This window comes from Rousettus aegyptiacus, unplaced genomic scaffold, assembly GCF_014176215.1.
Source record: "Rousettus aegyptiacus isolate mRouAeg1 unplaced genomic scaffold, mRouAeg1.p scaffold_m13_p_12, whole genome shotgun sequence".
Classification (NCBI taxonomy): Eukaryota; Metazoa; Chordata; class Mammalia; order Chiroptera; family Pteropodidae; genus Rousettus; species Rousettus aegyptiacus.
In genome coordinates this window covers 1,137,518-1,146,356 of record NW_023416287.1, presented here as the reverse complement: position 1 = coordinate 1,146,356, position 8,839 = coordinate 1,137,518, and positions in this window count along the sequence as shown.

Genomic DNA, 8,839 nt, shown 5'->3' with positions numbered 1-8,839 from the left:
CTCTGCGCCTCACGCGGCGCCGGGGCGCGGGGCAGGGCGCGGACCGCCGGCCGGGCGGCCGGGAGCGGCCCCGGCCCGGGAGCCTGGTGTTTGCGGGCTCTCGGCCCGTCCGGGTTCCCCCAGGGGTGCCCGGCGCATGGTCCGCGAGCGCCGAGGCCGGGCGGGCGGCGCCGAGGGGACGCGGGCCGGGTTCCGAGCCGAATGGGGTCAGCGGCACGACTGCTGCAGCCGGAGCGGAGCCGGAGCCGAGCCGGAGCCGAGCCACTGCGGAAGCGTCCGTGCGCCCCGAGCGCCGCGCGCTGCCGAGTGCGCCCCGCGCCCGGCCCGCCGCCCCCAGCGCCCAGCGCAGGGCCCCGGCCATTGGCTGCCGCCCTCGCCCCGCCCCCGCCCCGCCCCCGCCCCGCCCGGCTCCGGCAGCACCACGGACAGCGCCGCGTGCCCGCCCGGCCGCCGGAGCCCAGCCTGGGTGCGCACGGCGGCTGGCGGCGAGCCCGGCCCGCGCGCGGCGGCCGCGGGGCTGGGGGCTCGCCTGCTGTCAGCCGTGCTCACAGGAGCCGGTCTCTGGGCTCCTCGGCCTGTCCGAGCCCTCGGCCCGGGTGACCCCTGGCCAGCCCTCCTCCGGAGCGGGGCGCCTGCTGGGGACCTGGAGTGGAAGTGGGGGGGACGTCTGCCCCGCGCTCAGGGGAACTTGCTCCGCGGGACCCCTCCCGGTTCCATTCTTAGAGCAAGCGGGTCTGAGGGAGGACTGTCTTAAAGAGAAAGGATGGGAGGGGTCTCAGAACCGGTGCCCTGGCAGGGGCTCACTCCAGCCCCCACGTGCACGGGACTCTGGGTCTCAATCTCCCAGGGAGCAGGATCCAGCGCAGGGTCCGGGGTGACCTGCAAGGTGCACGCAGATGTGGAGTTACATAAGGGAAGATGGAAAGCCAGCGGACCCCACGCGGAGGGAAGTGTGCCCATGGGGGGCTCAGGCGGGGGAAGAGGGGACCCAGGTGTGTGTGTGGGGGGGAGCAGCCAGCGGCTCGGAGCCCGGCTACAGATCCCCCTGGCGGACAGCACAGTGGGGCGGTCACCGCTGCAGGGACAGACGAGGTCACCGCGCTCCGGCGCAGCCAAGGCAGCAGCGGCCGCGTTAGCGCCTGAGGGAGGGGCTGGGGGAGGGGAGGCGGAGGAAGGGCGCACCCCTCCCTCAGACACGTTCAGATAGACGGGGTCAAGGACGGATTTAGCTGGAGACGCTCGGAGGGAGACAGACTGACATGCCACGCGCAGACACACAGACACCCACGCCCGGGAAACAGCCGCCCAGCGCCAGGCTGGGGCCTCGGGAGTGGCAGTTAGGCGCACACACACACGCCAGACAGTGCCAGCGAGGGAACGGCGCCGGGGGGAGGGAGCAGGGACTCGCCACGTCTGCCAGCAGTGCACATCTGCAGGAGCCTCGGCGAGGACAGGGAGTCGCGTCTGTGTGTGTGTGGGGTGGCGTGGGGGTGGCGAGGCTGGGGCAGAGGCGCTGGCACCCGCAGGCACTCCCATGTGACAGATATTTCTGGATCGTGAGAGGACCCGCCCCTGCCACTAGACCCAAGAGGTGCTTCAGAAACTTTAGGGTAGGGGCTGGGCTCCCTCTACCGCCCCCCCGCCCCGCCCCAGAGCTGGCTGCAGGGAGGAAACCCCCAGGCAGACGCCCGCTGCCGGGACTTCTTGCAGCCTGCGCTGGGGGCGGGGCTCCAGCCAGCCTTCCGGAAGCCCTCCCTGCTTACCGGGGACAACCCCCCTCCACCAGCGTGGCCTTCTCCTCCTGCAGGCTCCGCCAGCTGCCCCTCACTGCACTGTGCCGGACCGGACACCTGTTGGTGGTGAGAAGCCAAGGTCCCTGTAGTGGCTAGCGAGGGCGGCTGGACACCGTGCTCAGCCACAGCTACCGTGGCGTGGACCCCACCAAGCCCTGCTCCTCCCAACCACCCTGAGGCTGGCTCTGGCCAGACAGGGCTGTGTGGGCAGCCCCTGCTTCAACCTCGGGAGACGCAGCTGGGCGGGGGTTGAGAGGGTGGCTCTGGCTCTCACTCACTGGCTGGGAGCCCCTTCTCCATCGTGGGGTGCGTAGCACGTGCTTCTTACCGTCCAGGGGGGTGTTCTGTCCAGAGGCACCCCCTCCAGACCCTCAGTCACGCTGAGCCATGGTTGTCCTGTGGCTGTCAGTCTTCCGGAGCTTTCCCTGGTGGTCTCGCCCCCAGCAGCTGGAGTGAAGGGCTCAGTTCAGACCCTGGCCCTGGGCGGCCGAGCTGTGACACTCAGAGAGGTGCTGGCTTTCTCTGAGCATGAGGCCCTTCCTCCGCGGCGGATCCGGCCACGGGGGGCTGGCGCAGAGGCTGGAGGGGCCCGAGGCCCAGGGCAGCGAGCGCCCCCTCTCGGCATTTACACGCGTGACCTCGGTCGGACCCGATTCACCCTGCGAGGTGAATCACACAAGGCCAGGGGCCCCTCTCTCCATGCCGCACTTCTGGCCTGTCCTGGGGCCAAGACCCCTGAGGCCAGCAAATGCACCAACCCTTGGGGCCTTGACCTTGTCTGGACGGGAGCCTGGTGTCTTCTGGGTCGGCCCACCCAGCCAGAGCAATTTAGGATGAATGAGGCCGGTCCCCATGTGGCTGTCCACAGGTATCTTGCTCTGGGGGCTGCATCCCAAGGGGTGGTTAGCCAGGCCCCAAGATGGCGGAGACCGCTCCGAGACCCTGGGAGAGCCTGGCTGGGGGTGGGGTGGGAGACGCCCCTACCCTGAGCTCACCCCGACTCCCAGCAGGAGCGCCCCGGGGCTCCAATGTCTCCGTTGTTGAAACAGTGGCATTTGGGGTGCAAGGCGCCCAGTGCAGCAAGGAGGCCATTGGGCAGACACCGCATTCACCCCACACCCTTCCAGTGGGCGACACTAGACCCCGCCACCCCTACGCAGGGAGCCCCCCCACCTCGAGGGCTTGCTCCGCCGCGGCAAGGCCGCGCCCGCGGCAGTGGCTGACCCGTGTGCAGGCGCTGAGTGCCCAGGCAGGGGCCAGCGAGGGGCAGGCTCGGGGCCGGGCGGCCATGGGGCGTGCCGCTCGGCTCCGCGTCGGGGAGAGAGCTGCTGCGTGCGGGGCCGGGGGCCGGGGGCGACAGCCCAGAGGCGGGGCCTCTGCGTCCGCTCCGAGTTGGAGCTGAGGTGAGGGACATGGCTGCCCAGTGGGTGGAGCTCCGAGCGCCTGGTCACACACTCTGTGCGAGCAGGAAAGTGGCCCAGGTAAGAATATCTGTGGGTTCAGGGGCAGCGTCCAGAAGGGCTGCTCAAGGGTCTTAAGAAAGAGGACTGGAGGTGAAGCCGGGGCCCTGGACTGGAGCCGCGGGGCTGGGCGGGTGACCGGAGGGGGGGGGGCGCGAGGGGCCTCGTGCCACACGCGAAGCCCTGCCGGGGCGCCCGCTGGAGGGATGGGGTGCGCACAGGCCGCCGCAGGCCGCCCCAGGGGGCACGACCGACCGCACAGGCGGAGTGGGCACGCGGGGTGGGGGGGGGCACGCCCAGCCCCCAAATGGGACGTCGTTCCGAGAACAAATCGCCCCCTGGTGGCCAGTCGACACTGGGCCCTTCCATACTGAACAGTGCTCAGGTACCTACCTACCTGCCCAGGTGTGGGCTTGCCTTCCCTGCCTGCAGAGGCTGCACCACCCACCGTCCAGGGGCTTATGGAGGCCTGGCCCACGGGCGCGGAGCCCCTCCCAGCCACTGGTGGTGTTTCCTGCCACGCCGTCCCGGAGCCGCCGGCTTCGCAGGACATGGGAACGGCCTTCTGGCAGCACAGAGCGAGGGCGAGCAGTGAGGGTGGGTGCCGCTCTGCGGGACGCCGCGTGCATGGCCATGGCTCCGGTGAGGACTGCACAGGTGACCAGGACCCCGAGCGGGCTGGCCTGGCGCCCCAGTGCCCCGCGGGGGAGTTCATGCCTCCACTCCTCTGGGCTCGGCAGGGTCAGAGCTCCCCTCCCCAGGGGTTCACGAGAAGGGCCCCGCCGAACTCAGCCACAGCTGCCTCTGGCCCAGGCGGTGTGAGCCCAGGGGGCAGTGGACAGGAGGAGTCGCGGGTCTGTCGTGGCTGACTGGCCAGTCAGTGGGAAGAGGTGGACTGCTGGCGCTCAAAAGGACCAGGGGACGTGCGGGGTTCTGGGCCCTTGGCACCGTGTGCCCCCTGCGGACTGCAACTGATAATGGACAGTGCGGCCGCTCCAGCCTTTGACCGGTGACCAGGGGCTCAGACCTCGAAGGAATGAGGGCGTGGGTCGTGTTCCCAGGCGGGCCCCCCAAACCTGCAGGGGCGGCAGCCGAGGCGGGGTGTAGGCTGCGGAGTGGGGCGGGAGGGGACGAGCAGCGGTTGCAGAGACAGGCTTGTCCGTCTGTCCCCTCCTTTGAAGTCTCCCCCGGGGGGAGAGGCTGGGGCGGCCCTGCAGGAGCCCCCAGCGCGGGGAGGGAGCCTGCGGCGGGCAGAGCTGTGCTGCCCGGATGTCCCTGCAGGCAGGAGGGTGCCGTGACGGGCCCAACGCCACGCCGAGTCTGCGTGGGGCGCACTCCTCACGGGCCTCTGCGGCCAGCCGGCCGGCCAAGCACGCAGGACGCTGCGAGTCACTCCTCCGGGGCCAGCCCCTGCGCCGGGGCTGCCGTGGGGAGCCCGGCCTGTCCCAGGAGCGCGCCCGGCCCGCCCCTCCTGCCCGCCCCCTCCCCGCATGCCGGCTCCCGCTGGCGTCGAGGCCGCACCTGTAGTTTTCACAGGTGTCCCCGGTAACCTCTCGACCTTGTCCCCTGTCTTGGCGTCTGCTTCCCGGAGGACCAGTGGACATGGGCCAGCGTCTGCTTTGGACACAGGGAGGCTCCGCGAGGCCTCCGGGAGGGGGAGGCAAGTGTCTGGAGGGCCGCAGGGCCAGGGGACAGGAGGTGCAGCGTGTGCACCTGTGGCTGGGGCACGGCGGGGTGGCCGAGGGGGAGGGCAGGTGTGTCCCACCCACCGTGGGAAGGGTGCCGAGCCGGAGCCCGGGGGGTTGGGAGACTTTGGCAGGACACGGCGCCGAATGCTCCGGAGGGCGAGGGCAGGCGCCGGGAGGCCAGTGGGGGGCGCTGCGGTGCTCCGGGAGAAGCCGGTGGCGGCGGGAGGGGGCGGCGGCCGGGCGCTGGGTGTGTTCTGCAGCCGGCCAGGGCGTGAGGGGTGCGAGGGAGAGACAGGGGTCGAGGCGAGGCTGACTCCAGGGTTTGGGTGGAACACCTCGGACGATGGCGTTCACAGGGGTGAGCCGTGGCGTCTGCAGGCAGCGGGGTGGGGGGCGATGGGGTGCGCTGGCTCCAGGGCGTGGCCGGTTGCCAGTGGGACACTGGAGGGGAGGTCTCAGGGCCCTGGAGTCGGAAGCCTGGCCCAGCGGCGGCCTGCCTCACCTTCCCGGGCTTGGAGACGCAAGGTCGGGAGTGGCCAGCGTCAAGCCAGCCGGACACTGTCCCACGTGCCCCGTGCGCCCTGCGCCTCCCACGCTGTCACGGAGCAGCGGACTCCGCCCCCAGCAGCTCTCGCTGTGCTGGGGAAACCTGTCCCCTGCAGCCACCGCTGTCACCACAGAGCCCTGCCCCTGCGCACGGGGACGTGGCTCGCTGGCGGGACACGACGAGCGGGGCCGGGCAGCCGAGCCGGCTGCTGGGCAGTGGCCCTGCTGGCCACGGCCGCGGCCACGCCGGTGTCTGGAGCTCTCATCGGGACTCCGGGACCGTGGCACGGCTCCTCTGCTGAGCCCCGAGCCCCGGCTCTTTGCTCACTTTCTGCAGGAGTGCACTTGCAGATTTTTCTTTTATTTGTTCTTTGCCTTTTTTTTTTTTTTCCTCTTCCGGGTGACAGTCTGAGCCAGCTCTGAGTGTGTCCTGGTGAGCTCAGGGCCTGGGTGCGATCGGAACGGTTCCCAGGCCACCAATTTGGACCGAAAGCCGAGTCTGATTTCCTTGCTGTTAGGGACAAGGCCGAACGGGGCCCAGGCCGCAGGTGGCCGGAAGGAGAGGACAGAACCCCGGCTGCCTCTGCTGCTTCACCTACAGCTCAGGAGGGCCCGAGGGACGAGTGCGTTTGCTGTCCCCCGGGAAGAGCCCGGGAGGCGGGCTGCAGGCCGCGCTGCGACGGAGCTCAGAGGAGAGCCGCCCCTTCCCGGCTGTCCTGCCCCTGCGCCCCCCTCACTCCCGGCAGGGCTGGCCCCTCGGGGCTCGCCCCACAGCGCTAGTGGCTCCCCTGCCCTCCCGCTCACTCCCGGGGGGAAGAGGGGACCGCCCACAGCACCCCAGAGTCAGCCCCCGTGGCCGGGCTCAGCCGTGGTGGCCGGCCTGGGTGGCCGTGCCTGAGCTGCAGCGGCGTGGGGCGTGGCGCGGGGGCCAGCGTCATTCGGCCCCCCACCCCCTCCCCCGAGGAGGGTAGAGGACGGATGGGGGAGGCTGAGCAGCTGCCCGGAGGGTCCTGTGCGGGGCCTCTGTCCCTTCCCCCAGCGGGGTCTTTGTGGGTGGTGCCTAGGAGCCTGGCCACGGTCCCGGGGGGCAGCGGGCCTGGGCACCGAGGGCTCTGAGGGGCCCCCTGGGGAGGCCCCAAAGCCCCTGCCCTCAGCCTTGCTTGGGGTGAGGGCTGAGCCATTCCTTTTCCTGGACGCCTAGCCAGCAGCTGGCCCATTGCTGGCTGCTGGCTGCCCACCTTTGGGGGTCCCGCCCCCGCCAGGGCATGTGCCTGCTCTGAGCCCTCTGCCCAGTAGTGTCACCATCACGAGTCAGCAGGAGCACGTCGTCCCAGCCTGGCCTCCCCTGGCCCCTGGGCCTCTCCTGCGGTGACCTGGTGGGTGGGCCTGGACACAGTGCTGGCGAGGTGACCTGGGCCTACTCTGCAGACCCCAGAACTTGTCAGCCCCCAGCCCCCGTCCGCCGGGCTCAGCCCCACCCCTCAGCACCCCCCGCGGCCTCCATGCCGCCTCCCCTCTCGCAGCTGCCGGGGTCACTCCAGGTCTCCGGAATCCTGCCCGTGCTGTTCTGTGCTGGGGACCAGAGAGCACGTGTGCAGCTGTCAGTCACGTGTGCACGGCCCCAGCCCAGGGCCAACGGGCAGCGCCCCGACCCCCACCCAGCATCCCGGCCACCCTTCCTCCAGAGGCAGGGGCCGGGACCCGGGGCCCATGCAGAAAGCAGCTTCCCATGGGGAGAGACAGCCTGGCCCGAGCGTGACACCTGTTTACTCCTCGAGTCTCGGGGAAGCTCAGGGCAGCTCCTTGGGAAGCCCCTGACTGTCAAGAAGATGACGAACGAGCCACTGACTCAGTGCCTGGAGGCGCCAGATCCAGCTAAGGAAGACGGCCGCCCCCAGAGCTTGAGGGGGGGCGCCTGGGACGACCCCCAGGCGCAAGGCAAGCTGTGTGTGTGTGTGTGTGTGTGTGTGGTGTCTCGGTGGGTGTGTTTCTGCCTCGAGCCGGGGCTTAGGCTCCTGGAGGAAGCTAGTACTTGTCCTGCTCACACTGGTAGGGACAGATTCAATCAGAGAAATGTCCCCTCCCTGAGTGCAGGACCAGACTGCGGCCCAGGGCAGGGGTCAGGAGATTGCGCCAGAGTCAGCCGCTCCCTGGGGTCTGGGCACGAATCCGTAGCTCGTGGGCTGCCACACTCACACACCGCTGGGAAACGGGGAATCCGGCTGTCTCTCCTGTGCAGCCCTGGACACGTGGGGGCCACAAGGCCGGGTGGGGCGGGAGCTTGGGGGGGTGCAGGGCCAGCGGGGCCGGGGGCCAGGGCAGGGCTGGGTAGCCCGGAAGCAGCCCCTGGGGGCCGAGGGGCTTTGCTCGGGCCCCGCCTAGCCGGGTGGCCTTGCACTCCGCACCTACAGCCTGGAAACCGATGCCCAAGGCCAGAGCCGAAGGTGCAGTGAAGGCACCAGCTGCAAGGGAAGATGAGGCGGCTGCGGCCCAGACCGGAGCCCTGCCCTCCTCAGGGGTGCGGCGGGGCCGCCGCGTTCTCCCCACGGCCCTGGGGGAAAGGGGCCTGCGACCCAGCGGGCGCCCCTCCCCCAGCCCTGCCCACTGCCCCGCGGCCCAGCCAGAGCCCGCGCGTCCACCTTCCCTGGAGTTGCATAATCCCCTCGCATTTTCTAAATTTGCTCCGCTGATTCATGCAGAGCTGGCGACGTCCATGTGACAAGTAGCAAGGTTCACCGGGAGGCTCTTCACTCCCCTGGACCCGATCTTCCCACCTGTGCGATGGCGCCATTGGCGGCTGCGAGCCACCTGGTGGAAACACCTGGGGCTCCTCGGGGGACTCGCCTGTGCCCCAGCCTGGGAAGCCCTGATGCAGAGAGGCGGGGCCCAGGCCTGTCCCGCTAGGTGGCCGTGCACCCCACGCGTGGAGACCTCGGCTCCACGGGGTGCGCACCTGACCGTCTGCTGACGGTGCGTCTCCTTCAGGCACGGCTGGGTCCAGGAGCCCAGCCGCTCTCAGCAGAGCCCATGTCACTCCGCCCTTGGCTCTGTGGGGTACCTCCAGGCTGACACCCCAGAGCCCTCAGCCCCAGGAGCAGACGCGGGGCCTTGCGCCCAAGCCCACGGCCTGACGGGCTAGAGGTGGGGTCAGCTCATGGGTGGTGCCCCACGGGAGGATTCGGGGCTGTTCCTGGAAGACAGGAGTAGACACTGGGCAGGGCACCGAAGGCTTGTCATAGGGGTCCCTCCCGCCCCCTGAGTGCATCCCTTAGGGCTGCTTCCTCCCCAGGTCCTCGCCCCCCCAAGCCCTGGGGACACAGGCTCAGAGACAAGTGGCAGAGCCTGGACTCAT